Source organism: Gallinula chloropus, assembly GCF_964237585.1.
Source record: "Gallinula chloropus genome assembly, chromosome: 1".
NCBI lineage: Eukaryota > Metazoa > Chordata > Aves > Gruiformes > Rallidae > Gallinula > Gallinula chloropus.
Window position 1 is genome coordinate 156,616,453 of NC_140085.1, and position 17,504 is coordinate 156,633,956.

A 17,504-nucleotide genomic window follows, 5' to 3' on the forward strand; every position below is an offset into this window, starting at 1 on the left:
TCCATAAAGCGTTACTGCATTATCCAGGTTTCTACTAAAGAAATAAATGCTTTTATATATCCACATTTTTACTGAAAAACGTGTATTTCAACGTAGCAAAGAAACCATTTCATTGTTGAAATTCTGTCTTGATCCTGACATTTTAAGAAAGGTATTCCACTTGTCCTTTAGGCAACAAGCCAAGACTTTTCATTCATTTATTTAGCTATTACTCATTGTTTCACAACTGCTCACTTACCATTTCTGGTTATCAGCTTCCACATTTTTCCTTTCATTTTACACACACATTAATTGTTGCTTTGATTTTCTTTCTTTAACTGAATTCATTCAGCTGAAAACTCTTTGATGATTGTGGTAATGTAATTGTTTGGGTATCCTGTACAGTCTTCCTAAATAGAGAACTAATATCTATCTATGGGAATTAACTTGTGCCATTTTTTATGTTCAAGAAACCATAAAGTCAGTAGATTAGACTTTTTTTTTTTTAGTCAGGAATGTCAGAATTCAAAGCACCTGACTGCTCTGACAATTACATAAGATTTTATTTTAGAAAACGATCATCTATTATTTATATAAAATCTAGGGCATGTTTAGTTGTGGAGGTTTGAGATCTAAACATATCCTGCAGATCGAGAGAAATAAATAAAACAGATGACCTAAGATAGCTCATTCTTGCCACTGTAGCTAAATGCTCACATAGCTGCTCGCCCAGTTCCTGTATTCAGGTAGTGTTCCACCAGTATTCTGATCTATCAGCCTAACTACTCACTCAGAAAACACACCAGGTCTTGAATTTGTGAAATCAGGAACTCTAGCTATCCTTAACGAGCCTGCCGAGCCTCCCACCCTGCGCGTTCTGCCTTTGTCAAAGGTACAAAGGAGTACGAATGCTCAAGTTGTGTCAGGCATCCTTTGATACGGGTCTGCGAAGTGTCTGCAGAAAGATCCCTCACCGACGAAAGACTGACTTGGAGTAAGCCGCACGTTTGTGTGTGTGCTTGGGACTTCTTACCCTCCCTCTTTCTGAAAGAATTGGCCTCAATTATTTGGCATCTTATTAGTTACAGATGCATCTGCGGAGCATCCAGAGAAGTAGGCCCTTTCCCTGGCAGGCGTTTCTGGAGCACGCAGCCTGATACACTTACCCTGAGATCTTTTCTTTTCCCCCCAACCCGAAGCCTCCCCCCTCCCCCGGACTCACTTGCTCCCGCCACCAGCGTCAAGCTGAGCACCGCTCAGCCTAGAAGAGGGAGTTCAGTTTACATAGAACCCGGAGAAGACGAAGGCGCGCAAGCCCGAGCGCCTGAAGGTCGCCATGAGGCGCCTGCCCAGCGCCTGCCTATCCACTCGGCTCAGCGGTACCGCTCGCCAGCCGCTCCGAAGGAACCCACGGGGATTCGAAGAGCCGCAGCCCCGCAGCTCGGAACGGGGGGGCCGGGCCTGCGAGCAGCAACCTGCCTCAGACAGGGCGCCTCGCCGGGGCCGGGCTGTGACGGGACTCGCTGCCGGCTGCGGCTGCGGGGCCGCTCGCGCTGCGTCACGTGCCCGCGCGGACCCCGCGCAGGGGGCGCGTGTGCCGGTGCAGCGAGCAGGGGCAGAAGCCGGTGGCGCGGCGCAGAGCCGGGCCGGGCCGGGCCGGGCCGGCACCGGGCGGCCGCCGCGCTCCAGCCCGTGCCCCACATCGCTTGCGGAGGTTTATCCCCAGCCCTAGGGAGGCGGCAGCCGCACCCACCACTCGCTGCCGCGCTTTGCCGGCGACTCCGCTGCTCGGGGCCGTGCAGAGCCGCGCTCACCAGTACACTGCGGGAAGCCCAGGTCAGGCTCAAGCCCCCAACCCGCAACCCGCCGCCGCTCACCAGAGGCCACCCCACTAGGGGCGGGCCTTGCCCGGCAAGGGAAGGAACTTCCGGTTCTCGCCGACCCCGCCCCTCACCTTGGCCCCGGGGTCCGCGCTAAGCCAATGAGGGTGGGGAGTCGCAGCCGGGCAGGTAACCAGGCGCCCAATCAGAAAGGCGCCGCGGGAACAGGTGGGGGCGGGGCCTCGGCGTTCCGCGCGCGCGGCCCCGCCCCTTTGCCCCGCTCGTAGCCGCGCCAATCGGCCTTCGCAGCGGTGTCCCGTTCTCCCCGCCCGCCGGCGCGCGGGTCTGTTTGGCGGCGGGAGGAGGAGAGTGGGGCGGGGGGGGCGTCGCGCGCCGGCTCCGCGGGGGAGGGGCTACCTGCCAGGAGCGGCGCCGGCTGCGGCACCCGCCGGCGGGGCTCGTGCCCTGCCCGCCCCCCCCCCCCTCCCTCCCCCCCCGCCCACAGCCGGCGCGCGAGGGGCCGCCCGGCGGCCGGGCCGTGAGGGCAGCGGGCGGCCCGCGCCGGAGGAGCGCGGAGGCAGCCATGGCACTGGTGACTCCGGAGACTCGGAAGTTCACGCGGGCGCTGAGCAAGCCTGGCACGGCGGCCGAGCTGCGGCAGAGCGTCTCCGAGGTGGTGCGCGGCTCCGTTCTCCTGGTGAGTGCGGGGGCGGCCCGCCGAGGGCCCGGGCGCGGCTGCGGGAGGGGGGGGGGGGGGGGGGGGGGGGGGGGGGGGTGGGGGGGGTCGGAGGGAGGGCAGGCGGTGGCCCCGGAGGAGGAGACGGGGCCCTCCGATTCCTCCTGAGCCCGCCCGGGCTGTCACAGCCGCGGGGAGGCGGAGGGGAGGTGTGGGGGGGAAAGATCGCCGCGGTCCAGTGCCGGGCTTTACGGCTCTTCTCCCGCGGCAGCCTTGCGGGGCGAGGTGCGGGCGGGGCGGGGACGCTCCCAGCGGCAGCGGCGCGGAGGGAGCCATTGGGATGCGGCTGCCGGCGGGCACGGCCGGCCGCTCCCGTCCTCCCCCGCCGCTAACTTCTCGGCGTGTGGCGCCGCGGGACGGCCGGAGGGAACGCGGGGCACGGCGGGGAGCAGCCAGCCTCAGGCCAGGTGGAGGGGCCCTGCCTGCCTCCTCCACCTGTGGAGCCGGCTGCGGCTGCCGCCTGGCCTCGTTTGACCGGGGCGCTTCTCGCCTGTGTGAAAACAATGGCGCAGAAGTGACTCTTGCTCTCCCCGTCGCCGCAGCACGGTCCGCACGCTTCACAACTAAAACCCTCTTCCCGTCTTCTTTCTCCTCCCGTCGTGGCGCGTATCGGGCGGAGAGGGAGGATGAGCGCTGCCCGCGCTGCCTGTCGCGGCAGCGCGCCGAGGCGGCGGCTGCCCCCGCGCTGCCCCTGCGCCGCCGGCACACGCTAAGCTGCCCTTGCCGGGCCGCTCGCTTAGACCGCACCGCTGGAAGTGCCGCAGGTGTTCGACGGTGAACTGAGGCAGCTGGGACCACAGGGGAGACAGAGGTGTAGGGGTTGGTTTGGGTTTGGGGTTATTTTATTTAGCCTGGCTGTGCCCAGGTGGCGACATCTTCAACAGCCTCAGCAGGATGTTTCAGAGCTTCTCTCCCGGGGCTCTTATTCGCGGTGTGCATCCCTTTTCTGGGCGGCTTTCTTATCTCCACGGAGAATTTTTCAGTAGCAGGTAACCCTGTGTAAATAGAGGGTTTTTTTCAGTGCTGGGGTCGCTGGTGCTGGAAGCTGGTCTGCCAGTGGTGTTCTGCTTTTGATAGTAACGACGCGTGGTCTTGTCAAACTTCTTTAAGCCGCCGGTCAGGACGCTGTCTGGTGGTGGCTTCTGTGTTGTGAGGGTAACAAATGCTGTGGCTGCAATTCGAAGACAGACATCGGTCTTTAATAAAATGACATCTCTGAAATCAAGTCGCTCTTTATTTAACTGTGGGTCACGGGGTATATAATAAAAGACTAATACACATAGTTCAGGGTTCACCTGAATGCTGACGGTTTTCCATAAACCATTAGCACGTATACATGTAATCACAGAATGACTGGGGTTGGAAGGCACCTCTGGAGATCATCTAGTCCAACCCCCCTGGCAGAGCAGGATCACCCTCAGCAGGCTGCAAAGGACAGCATCCAGGCAGGTTTTGAATGTCTCCAGAGATGGAGACCCCGCAACCTCTCTGGGCAGCCTGTGCCAGTGCTCTACTGCCCTCACACTAAAGAAGTTCCTCCTCATGTTTAGGTAGAACTTCCTATATTCAAGTTTGTGCCCATTGCGTCTTGTGCTGTCACTGGGCACCACTGAAACAAGACTGACCCCCCCCATCCTCCTGACACCCACCTCTCAAGTATTTATAAGCACTGATATGATCACCCCCCTCAGTCTTCTCTAGGCTAAAAAGTCCCAAGTCCTTCAGCCTCTCCTTGTAAGAGAGATGTATGTTAACACTTTGCTCGGGATCCTGGAAAGAGTAGAAGGAGGAAATATATTTAAAAATAATTTTTATATTATGTGTCTTTTGCAGTAATTGACAGACCTTCCACACCCTCCCCCCCCCAATCTTTAGAAGTTTATTTTTCTAGCACGCTTAGGACTAGTGTCATTGAGATGAGTTGGAAAATATTTATCAGATTTTTTTCAGTTTGATGGAATACATAATAGGATCATATTCCCTATTATCTCAGCTGTTTTTGCCAGAACAGCGTATTCTACAGAATTTTAAGGAAGTGAAAGAAGCAGAGGTGTGAAGTGTCATGCTGGCTCAGTCTCATTCTGGGTAAGGTCTTCCATCACTGTTACAGAAAGCAAAAATGGTGACTTCATGTCAGGTTTGTGATCTTTTTCTGTTAGCTTGATGTGTGGCGCAGAATCCTCATCTTTCCCATACCGTCCTGTGCTGAAGTGTGCTCTCCTGTTTCAGTCAGTTACGTCTTTCCCACTGTCGTAAACGCTGTTCGTGTTACCACTGAACTCCTGCCCGCGTGCCATTCGGATCGTGAAATAAAAGGCTGGTGATTGCAGGTTTACCTTCTTACCTTTTCTTCCTCCTTTGTATGTGCTCTAACTCCTTCTGTTGAGCGCTGTGATGTTTGGAATGAAATTGCAGGGTTGTGGTGGTTTATTGTTGGTTTTTTTTTTAAGGGTAAGTTTAGTTGGGATAGTATTTCCCTTTGCTATAAAAGACTTAAGAAAAAAAATATTTACTTTGATTTGTTTGTTAGCTGTTGGAATTTCTGAACTGTATTATGTGAAATAATTTTTAGGCTGACCTGGTGAACACAGGATTATTACCTGTATTACAGTAGCTGTGGGTACTCAATTCAAATGTGAGGCTTTAAAGAAAAGAAGACCCACATTTCTTCCTAAGCAGCCTCTCCAAGTTTGTTAACAGAACACACCTCCCCAGGATTTCTGAACTGGGTTGTCAACAAAACGTGTTGCTTAAAACGTTGCTCAGGCATTTGTAGCTAATGGGCTCTTACATCAGTTGCTCACGAGCACATGATGAAGTTTTGCAGTACTGAAATAATATTTAAGCTGTTCTCCACTGATTAGGCTTGCAGTGTGAAGTTGAGAGGTAGGAAAGAATGAATTCAGCGTTCTTGGTGGGTGATCTGTCCAGATACCTACAACCAAAGACCGCCTCCATATGCCTCTGCAGCAGGATGCAGTCAGCAGTGATGCAAATCATCCAGTCGTTACTTGCAATGGCAGATAAAAGTGAATTGCTAATACCTCTGAGGTTGTAGAGATTCTCTAACTTGTTATTGTGGCTTCTGCTTAACGGTTTCATCAACTTTTATCATCAGCAATGCAATCACTTGTCTTTAAAAAATAACTAGGGGCAGCAGCTTTTGCTGTCTTTCAATGAGGTGTATCCAAACACATTTCTAAAATACGCTCACCTTCTCTGTTTTGGGGATGATGCTGATGATTGAGGACTGCAAACAGCATGTCAGTCAGATAGGGTCTTGCATTTTCAGATTGAAATTAAGAGTCGGAGATTTTCAGCCTGCTGACAGACTAAATCCTGTGTCTGGGTAGTAGGACAACATGAAGCAGATGTGGTTAGCCAAGCTAGTTTTCATCACAGAATGAAGCAAGCAATCTTGTCAGCGTTTGACATCTCGTACGTTCTTTCTGTTGGATTTTGTTTGCTGAACCAACAAGTCCAGTTTGGTTGGCTGAACTTAAAGCTTATTGGGCAACCAGGTTTCCACTGCGGTATAAGGCACATAATATAGATCTTGATTATTTAGGTTCAGTTTTTGCTATTTTCTGCTTGACAGGAGCATATTTGCCTAAAACCATCTTGTGCATTGCTGAGGTCGGTTTGACTTCAGACTAGTCACATCACTTAATATGAATGATGCCTCTGGCCACCCAAATACACTTATGCCTGGGGAGCAAGACCATGGGGGTGACAAACCTGTGTCTTATGCCAGCAATCCAAGCTTAAACCAGCTTAAACCAAAGGCGCTTTTCAATGCAAGTTTTTTGGAAGTGGTCTCTTTGAGTGATTGATGAGCTATCCAAAAGCATGTTGCATACAGTTGAGTAGGACTTCAGGAGAGGTGTGTGGTGGCTTGTTCAATGATATGTTAATGACAAATTATCACAGTGGCAAAACAAGGTCTTCTACCCTATGTTACATTAAGCTGACACTTAAAGATAATGAGCAATTAAGAGAATACTTGGCATACCAGATTTGGTCTCCTTTTACCTAGCTGTCAATAAAATGCCATTTACAAATATGCAGATAATGAAAATGTTTAAATATACCAAGTATAACAGCAAAAGTTATTTCCTCTGTGTGGAAATCTAACATTGTACAGCAGAAACTTGGGATATCGGAGAACGGGATGATATCCTGAGTGATTCCTAGATTGTTCTGTGCAGTTCTTTTTTATTTGGATGTATAAAATACCTTTGAGTATTTGAGAACTAAAATCATCATATCTTAATATGGTCTTGGTCTTTATATGTTAACTTCAAGTACCCGGTAGAGCTCTTGAGTTCTAAAACTCTTGAATAAATTCAGCTTTTCAGATGTGGAGGAAAATCAGTGTATCATAGAGACACAGGGCTTGGATCTCCTAATGAGTCTTTGATCTCAAGCTCACTGATGTGGTTTGGGATTATTTTTCTTTTTTAAAGAAGACTTACTCTTGATTTTATAGTCATGTCAACTGTGTCTTCCCTCTCCTGATCCCCACTTTCTGTGAATCTCACCTCCTCAAGAAAAGAGGGATAGGTGTGCTCTGTGCAATGTTTTTCTGGCAATGGTTTTCATGTAGCGTTTTACCAAGAAGACAGATGCTGGGAGGATTATGAAGTATTTATTTTGGTTTGGTGTTTTCCTTTTCTGATGGGTGAATCCTTTCATACACCCTGTGTGCAGAGGGCTTGTGTGCTTTTCTGCAGAGCAGCTCCTCTGTATACGGCGAATGGGGTATTTGGAACCACATTAACTGAGATTTCAGTTGCAGTGTTTCTGTAGAAAGAGATAGTTGGTGGCCTCCTTTGAGAAAGTGGGAATTCAGAAGTGGTATGTAATGCTGAGGGGGTGAGGGAGGACTGGAATCTTTTAGAGCTGATGGATAGAGAAAAGCTAGGAACATGGATAAACCTTGAGCTTTCTGTATATGGAATGTGAAGCTGTATACGTAAGGAATTTGGAAGGAGCAAAGTGTTATGAATGGATGAGTGAAAGCAGGGAGGTGAGAACTGACACTCAAGATTTTAAAGGAAAAATTGTTGCTGACAAGGAACATCATCCCAACACGTCTCATCTTGGATGAACTTGATGCGAATCATAATGCTTATTTAGTCACTCTCTGAACTGTCAAACTTTGTCTTGGGTGGAAAAAAACCTGACACTCAACCCTGAAGAAGTTATTTTAGTTTATAGTATGTACAGCTAACCTTTCCTAAAGGAAAGGAAAAATGGCAGAGAATAAGATCTTTTTTTTTAAAGGTGCTAATTTTATTTTAACAGAGTGCATATAAACCCCTATTTGATTGGAACCAAAATACTAGTAAGAAAACTGTTATTTCTGGCAAGTCTGATACTGTGAAGAAAACTCACTGGGTATGATAGACATTTCTGTGGTTGTGAAGATTCGGAGGCTGGACTGTAGTACTAAAGCTTCTATTAATAAATACCATTAAACTTATTTGAATTTTAAATGTCAGTAAACTTCGTGTTCATAAAGGGAATGGAGGGGAAAAATACAGGACAGCTGAATTTCTGCATGCACAAGAATACACTTACCCATTCAAAAACATTAGATCATTCTTGTTAGCTGCACCTTGCTGCTTTATTAATTTTTGAAACTTTTCCTATCCCATTAGATAAGGATAATTATGTTTAAGGTAGAGGAGTAAGTGTTTTAAAAATAGTTGTTTCTAATACAGCAAATGTCAGATGCAGGGTGTCTCTGGTTTGGGTTTTCTGTCTATGGTGGCAGCAGCTCTCCTGAAGCCTGGAATACTGCAGTAGTGTACTTGCTCTTTCCTCTCTTCCTCCTGCTCATGCCCTTATAACACATGCTCAGGATCACGTATTTCTACCTCAGTGGAAGTACAACTCATCACACCTGAACTTGGGAATTTCACAATTCCCATGACTATTTTTTTCTCATATTGAAGATTCTTGTGCAATAAACTTAGAGCTCTATATCCCACTTAAAGTCATTTGGTTGTGTCGTGTTGTGCTTCTACGCAAATCTTTCGAAAGGGTCTGTAACTACTTGTTTTGGTAAACAGACCTTTAGTGTCCACTGTGGGTTTTTTCCTGGTGTATAGGTGTAGATGTTCAAGTTACTTTTAAGCATATAGGGTTATTGGACTGAGTGGTCAATTGTGCGTAGTGTGTGCCTGAGATTACATCACTGTGGGATATATGCATGTATGTACAAGCTCAGCAATTTGAAGCTGGCAGCTTAGCATCATGAGAAAGGTATGGATTTTTAAAATGTCATCTTATCTTTCTGTAAGGGTCCTTAAAGTTCTGAATGAAACTGAGCATATATTATCTTAGAATACAGTCTTCCTGTAATACTAAAAAATCCAATAAATTAACGGTCTTAAGAGGCCCTAAAAAACAACCTGATTAATGTTATGGACAAGATTTCTTGTGCCAAGCAAGGGCCAGAACTTTGTTGGTATGATGGACTCTGCTTTGGAAAAAAGGTTTGCTAATTGTCTAAAGGTCTTCAGAAAGTTGAGCAGAAGCTCCGAAGGGGAGGTTTGTGAAGGAAACTGTTCTGGAGCACAAAGGTTTGGTCAGAGAAATCCAACATTTGCAGCTGAGGTCATCTTCCACTCCCATTGTGACCAGTTGAGGGAAATAGCAGCTTTGCTGTGGAAACGTTAAGAAAATAAAAATCTTAATCTGATACAGGGATGGTGGGGGATGGGATTCTCTGTTGGCATAAGGATCAGTTACTGTGTCTATTAGAACAGATTGTCATCTCATCATCCTTTCATCCTTGCCCAATGAATCAGATGTGAGAGGAGGAATGGGGAATCCAGATACTGTCTTCTGCATTCTCCTGCTGTGTCCAGAGATTCCTTCCTGGTTTGGAGACTCAGGCAGGTCAAGTGAGGGGAAAATGAGAAAGGACAAATCAAGAGCCTTTGTTGAAAACTCTGTCTGGAGCTGGCAACACAGACTGGTGGAACTAACCATGCCATTCTGTGAGTGGCACTCTATTTAGGGTGGTGGTGTTGCCTTGGAGCTACTGGTAAATATCCAGAATTTAAAAAAAAAAATACCCAAAAGCACAGCAGGGAAGATCTCTCCAAGTGATGTGGTATGATGGGATGTCATGGTTCTCTTACAATCACAGTCTGTCTGAGGTTGGAAGGGATTTTTGGAGGTGATTTGATGCAATTCTCTGCTCAAGATGGGCCACTTAGAACCTGTTGTCCAGGACTGTGTCCAGGTGGCTTTTGAGTATCTCCAAAGATGGAAACTCCTTGAGCAACCTGTGCCAGTGCTTGGTCACCCTCACAGTGAAAAAGAGTTTCCTGATGTTCAGAGGGAACCTCCCGTGAGTCAGGTTGTGCCCATTGCCTCTGGTCCTGGCACTGGGCACTGCTGAGCAGAACCTGGCTGTGTCCTCTTTGCACCCTTCCTTCTAGGTATTTATGTACATCGGTGAGATCCCCTTGAGCCTGCTCTTCTCCGGGCTGAGGAGTCCCTGCTCTCTCAGTGTTTCCTCACAGGAGAGGCATCATCCAGTCCATCGTCTTCGTGGCCCTTTGCTGGACGTTCCGGCTCTCTTGTGCTGGGGAGCGCAGAACTGGATTCTGCTGTGTACTTGTTCTGTAAGGTGTTAGCTTGCTTTTTAAGGACCAAGCAATCTTAGCTCTGTGTGCTGAGGAAGCAAGCAGATGGCAGGCTGATTCAGACCGGAGTACTGGTTGGTGTCAGTATAAATCAAGGCCTTATCTGGAATTCTAGTTTTAAGCCTCTGGGCCCAGGCCAAGGCTTGGGTTGGGGCCCTCTCTGAATGAAAAGGCCCAGTCCCATTAGATGACCAGCTAGAATTTCTGCTCACCAGATGAAGGAAAGGATGTCAGGCAGTTTAAGAAGGAAATTTGCTATTCAGCCCCTGGAATTGTTGTGTCAAAAAAGAACATAAAAGTTCTGGATCATTTTTCTGTCTTGAGACAATGAGGAGGAAGAAATAAGTCAGCCGAGGCTGAGCGTTGTGTGAAAAATGTGATTCACAGGATTTCTGTGGAAAGGTTAAATTTAAAGTAGACAATGTTATGTACAATATTGACAGTGCTGGTAGTTCTGAAAGAAATGTCAACTTTATAATTCTGAGCATATCAGGAAAATATGGCTTCTATTTTTGTCCTAGTTGCTTTTGTAGTACTCTTGAAAAGTTTCTTCTAGTGATAATTCTAAGAAAGAACACTACAAACTTAGAAATACAGGACCTTAAATCAATAAAACATGGACTCTTCAGAATGATACCTCACACTTCCAAACTTGTTTGAAATTTTCAGGGATGAATGTGTGCATAAACAAATACAGTCTCTACAAGTTGAAATCAGATAGTCCCTTTTGAAGTTTCTTCTACTAAGAAAAATAGTTGTTCATGCAGTGGAAATATCAAGTGACTTCACATGAAATTAACTAAGCAACCAAAATACTTTTTAACTTCCTTGCCCCATCCTCTCAAATGATTAAAGAAAAAAAAAAGTAAAAATTGAAGTTTAGTCAGCGCTGAGCTGGAGTAATGCTGATCCAGAGCTGCTGGAATACAGTGAAGCTTCTAATACAGGTCCATCAGTGTAAATAAACCTTAACTGCTGCTTTGTGTACTTCTGGGTGCTTTTTGATACTTGGGTGTAGCTATTGACTTAAAAAGAAATAGCATGTGGACAGATACTGATCGAGGTTTGGAAATTTGAGGCACAGACTAAACTGCTTTTAGTTCTTCTAGGTACTCTGTGCATGGTAAGGAGTCATTTGATCAATTCAGAGATAAGATGGGTTTATGTTTTTACTGCTGTAAAATTAATCCCCCAACAAAGAGTGACTATGTATTATGATCAGAATGGATGGTGGTTGCATAATGCTAAGTAAAGAAAGTATTTCAGTATCTGGTTACCTCAGTGCAAGATGTAATACACTGCAGTTTTTCTGTTACTGTAAGTGAAACGTAGTTGATTTCAGGAGCCTGGAGTTCAACGTACCTGAGTTTATAGCCATTTAATTTGGTTTCAGTTTGCAAGTTCAGAGCCCTCACTGCCTTTGGATGCTTCTGTTTTGACATTAACGTATATTATCTTGCCATCTTATTGGTTACCCAAGGCATAGCTGCCCTTCACGTGCTGAAAGGAGAACTGAAGCACACGTGAATAAGAAAAACAGAAGCTCCCCAGAAAGAGCTGGGTGTTTTCAGTGAGAGAGGCAAAGGCAAGTAAGATAGCTCCCTGTTTCATTTTAACAGGTTTGTGAATAAATCAAAAGTTCAATGGAAATGCCAGCTAGCATGGACATACAGAAAAGAAGCTTTGGTTTTATGCTGATGGAAAGATAGTTATCCATTTTTCCAGTTTGATTGCTTTGACAATCCTATTTTGCGCTCTTTGTTCTTTAATGTTGTGTAATGCTCTTTATATCCTTTGGTTCCAGAAGTACTTCAGGGTGCTGATACTGACAAGGTCTGCTTGCACTTCATTCACTTGATGCTTTTCTAGGCTTGTTGAGGCCTGGTTGTAAGTGACTGTAGCCAAGGACTAGAATAATACAGAACTGAAGCTTGGTGAAAATAAGATAGAAAGTTACCTCATTTAGCCCATTCCTTACTTGTTCCAGTACAGTGAAGATAAGTGGTATTTCAGACCTCTTCCTCCCTGGTGTATTTGCACTGGCATTAGTACTTCTGCAATATGATGTCATCTGATTTAGTAGATGGTTTAGCTGAAAATCATGGTAGCATGTTTGCCTGTAAGGAATATTCAAGGAGGCTTCTCTCTTCCTGTTTATTAGTCCAAGAAGGATTTTAAATTTACATTGGACCTCAAACATTAGTAAGTTAAAATAAAATCATTCAGCTTAATGAAGAGATGACACACACCGTAATTATTTGAAGGATGCTATCTAATTTCCGTCAGAAATTGTCTTGGGATTCTTGCTTTGCCATGCTTATTATCACCTCTGAGTTATTTGCCCGGTATTGTATGTGGCCTTAGATGGCTCGATAATGTTGTGTATTAATTTCTTCCCAGCCAGAGTATGCAACATGATCCAGGTGGTTTTTACTCACGTGAAATATGGGGGTTCTAATAGGAAAAAAAATTTAAAAAAAATCTGCTGTAGACAGTCTTGCTGGTAAAATTCAACAGACAAAGTTCAAGTTCCAACATATATTATTTTGGCAGCTAATGGTCTGCTGGAGGGGAAGTTGGAACTTGTTCCTGGCTGAACTAGGAACAAAAGGGAAAAAAAAAAAGCCAACCCTGAATCTGAATAACCTCAATAGAGGGATTAAAAGCTAAAAGGATGTAGGAGCCCTGAAGTTTCTACCGCTTTTCCCTCAACACAGTAAGGTTGCTCAAAAACTGGGTTTTAAATGTTTTCTTTTCTAGTCTAATGTACTGTAAAGCATTATTTGTTCTGGCATGTTTTCATCAGTGTTTCTGAAAATAATATCCTGTAATTAGAAACATGTTCAGTAGCTCTCTAATAATAATACATTTCTGTTGTGGTTATCTTACCAGTTGTTTAAGAGCCCAGGATGATCACTTCAGCCTCAGAAAGCTGAAAGTTATGTGGCCACTAGATGGAGTCCCGTGAGCATATTTCGGTAATAGAAACCCTATGTTAGGGCTTGAAATGTAAAGCAGTTAAAAGGGCTAGATGTTTTGAGTCTCACACGTAACCATAAATGATCATTTGTTCAGTTTAGATTGACCTGCACAACTTCCTAAAGTTCTTTTGGGCAGTTGTTGGTGCATCTGACCTCAAGGTAAACTTAAGTTTGAATTTAAGGCACATGCTTCATGTGTGGATGAAGATTACTTGGGCGAAGACTGATCTTTCTGCAGCTCTCAACTTTATGACCTAAAGCTATTAATAAAGATATTCAGCATTTTGTAACTCTAAGGATTTTAAGCTTGTGTGGATCTCTCTGTCAACACATACATAATACTGTGTATGCAAGATCTGGAATAACATTTCTTGGGTCACATCACTTACGCCTCCTTCCCACTTTGCTACATGTGTAAAAGGCACAATAAACCCAAACATTGCCTTGTTTGCCTATTGAAAGAACCTTGTGATGTTAGCCAGCTGTCACAGCTTCCTTGACTAGATAGGACAGAACTAAATCTTGCTCTAATTTTCATAAGCATTATTTTTTACTTTTGTTAGTGTCTTTGACATTAAGGTATCACGTATGAACAATAAACTGCCTCTTGTCTTCAGGCTGGTGGCATATTTAGCATTTCTAATGTCACAGTAGTTTTTCCTTTTTGTTGAATGCAAATCTCTCCTTAGGGCCTTGCTGGGTGTGCAGATTGTCAGTCAGAATTACATGGGACTCCAAGCATGCTCTTCTCTAGGCAGGCTGCTCAGAGACTATGCCAAACTGGTTTTAATATCCCACAAGGATGGAAATATTTTAACCCCAGTAGTTGACAACCCTCATAGTTTAAAAAAAAAACAACCCAAAGAATACTGTTATGCAAGTGCTGTATTCTGTGTCTGTTGCCTCTTGTCTTAGGACTGTACCTTCAAGAAGAGTCTGGCTCTTTCCTCTCTCTGCTTTCCCATTATGTAGCTGCAAACAGCAGTAAGATCTCCCTTTAAGCCTTTAATTAATGCTGAACTATCCAAGGTCTCTTAGATGTTTCTTGTAGGTGTTTCTCTATGCAGCAGCCCCATAACCATCATGATGTCCCTCCATTAGACTCATTCCAGTATATCGATATCCTTCTACTACGGAGAGGCCTGCTCAGCATGTTCAACTTGCGGTCCAATGGGATGCCATCCTTATCCACTCACCCAGACCTCACCTGCCTACTTTGGCTACAAGGATGCTATGTCAGAAGCCTTGCATGGCTAACATTATTCAGTGTCCTTTGCTATCTCCCTGTGCGCAGAGCCAGCCATCTCATCACGGAAGGCAGACAGGTTGGTCAGGCGTAATTTGTCCTCGGTAAATCCATGTTGTCTGCTTGGAGCCACCCTCTTTATGTGTTGGGAAATGGCTTCCGTTTGCGTCATAATTTTTCTGGAGATGGGAGTGAATCTGACCAGCCTGTAGTTCCTCATATTCTCCTCCTTGCCGTTCTGGAAATAGGATATGAGGGTTACTGGGAGTAATCCATGTTGGGTTTGCACCAGTTTTGACAAATCAGGTGCTTAAGAGTTTTACTTCTAAGACTGAGGAAAACTCACTGTTGTGGCCACAAAGCAGCTTTTAGCACAGCTTCTTCTTTCCAAAGGAATATGAATTCTTGTCAAGTCTAAGGTCATCTTTTGAAATTTGCATGAAGCCATCATTGCAGAAACAGTCCTTGTAACAGCAACCAGAACCGCAATTTCTTCTTCCTTGTCTCTAGGAAGATTTCATATGAAGGATGAACTACTGTATATACTCTTCCCTCTCACAAGGCTATTGGATCTTCAGTTCTTTCCTGCAGTGTAGTTTTATCAGGCAGAAGTAAGCACGTTGGCTTTGCTGTAATATCATCTGGTTGCTAAAGCATTCCAAAGAGTGATAAATGATGTTGGTTTTAATCTCTTTGGGCTGAGGAGGCTTTAGGCCCACATCTCTAGTATTCTGAGCCAATATACAGGCAGCTGCCAGATAGGAGGTAGCGCTCCACCTACAAATGCTGTCACGTTTTGTGAAAAGCTGAGTTCAGTCAGGATGTGTGAAGATCTCTAAGGAAGCAGATGTTCAGTCCTGTCAAGATGGCATCAGTTTGGGCATGCTAAATATCAAGGACAACTTTGTAGGTACCTACTTCCAATGTTTTAAGAGATTAAGGATACTTTTGTGGCTCTTGTGCTAGGACCTAGATGCTTGAATCCTGCCTGAAGTATGTTCTCTGGCAGATACGGGGGGGGTGTCTTCATGAAATGTTTTGGCTTAGTGACAATATGTCTGAAGACAGAATGTCCATGTTGTTTTGTAGTAACATATTTGATTGGAAAATCTCTCTGGCTTGGTCTGTATTCTCTCAAGTGTTCAATTTCTGTCTATGTGCCTTTAATAAGTTCTCAGTTTGTTAATGCGAATTTTATAGGGTCCCTCAAAGACTTTAAATTAACCCAGGTAATGATTCCCTAAAGACTTCTACCTTCATAAGCGTTCACCAATGACAAATTGAAACTTGCAAATGTGGGTTAGAAGGGTCTGATTTCTAGCACACACATTTACTTTGGGCCTGTGTGATTATGCTTGTGGGAGATCATTTGGTTGTCAGAGGATAGCTTAGCATGTTGAAGTCCTCCAGTTCCCAAATGAAAAGTGATGATTGTTAGGCAGTTACTGTAATCAGGGGAGGACTGGTGGTTAGACCCTTAAAGCTGTTGTATAACTGTACTGTAAAACAGTTCCAAACAATTTTTTGAAGGGGAAGTTGAGCTTCTGCTTTATTACCTGTCCAAGAGAGGATGTCACAAAAAGATATGTTTGTGAACAACTTGGAGCTAACACAACTAATTAATCTTTTCATCTTTGGGAATCTCATAGTGCAGTCAGTACAGATTCAGTGTAGTGTATAGCAAGGAGGAGCTTGTTGCTCAGCATATAAACAGGCGCTTTGTCTTAGGGATGTAATATGTGCAATATATACTGACTCAAATAGCTCTTAATAACTCTGCATGTTTACTGGTGCAGACCCTTTTTCACAAACCAAGAGAAGACAGGCATTAGTGATGTCTCATCTTTTCAATCTTCCTTCCCTCCCCTCCAGTCTTCCCTATAGAAAAAGACCTTTTCCTAACCCAGGCTCAGCTGAAGACAGTTTGCAGTGTCTAGCTTGCTGCTCAGATGATATACAATCTGGGTTTGTTCATATGGTGATATTTTTTGTTCTAGGTTGTGGGTTTTTTAAAATCATTGGATTAAGACTTCTATCTACCTTAGCCTGCCTTTTAGCTCTCTTCAATTGGTAGAGAAACTTCTGTCTGACCTTTACAAGAATTTTTCCAGCCTCCTATTTCAGTTTGAGATATAATACTGTAATGGATAATATTACATCGTGTTACATTTCTGTCTGGATGTTCCCTTCTCACACAGTGTGGTTGATCACTGTAGTTGCAGGAATCTCCTTAGTGAAGCTGGAAACTTCCACTTTGCACCAAATTAATGTCTTAGGAAAAAGTCTGATTGTTGGCAGACTACTTTACATTGCATACCGCTCAGATTTCTCGGAATACTGCTATTTAAGCATCTGGTCAAGCTCTTCCTGCCTGTGGTTTCTTCCCACCCCTCCTGTCCCCATTATTTATCTCCCTTTCAGGCTCTGTTTGGAATGCTTTTTATCTCATTGGTGTTAACACTGTCGGGATCCAAGTCAGTTTCAGTTGCCTTTTCTAAAATAGTAGAGAAACATGATGATAAATTTATTCAAGATACAGTCAGAATTACATTTGCTCTTAATTGGTTTGGAATTAGAACACCTCCTGGGCTCATTTGCAACCTGACTTAGTCTGTGGTTCTGTCATGTGTTTGTCTTTCCAGATGGAATCTTCTTGTCTTCCTGTTTCTCCACATCCCTACCTAGTGCTTTAAAAGTGAGGTCATTTTGTAGGCATTTGAAGGAACTGTCTAGTGCATGACAATTTGTGGTAAACTGACTTAGTTTTGTCGTACTCTCTTAAGGTGTTAGCTTTCTTCCCCTGCCTAGAAACGTTTCCTATTATGAAGTCTCTGAAATTGCACAGTGAAACCTAACAGTGCTTTCTTTTAGAGATACCTCAACTTTTGATACTACATTGGAACCTGAACTTTGTCAGGTCTCTCTGCTCCTACATTCCAGATTCTGCACTAGAAACAGTTAATTTGAATGTGTGTAGGTTTGCAAGGGTGTCTTTGACCAACCTTAGTGAATGGAGCAGACTGTTTCCCTCACTGACCTGCTTTTTGTTTTCAAAGAGGGTAGGATAGTTAGAGACAC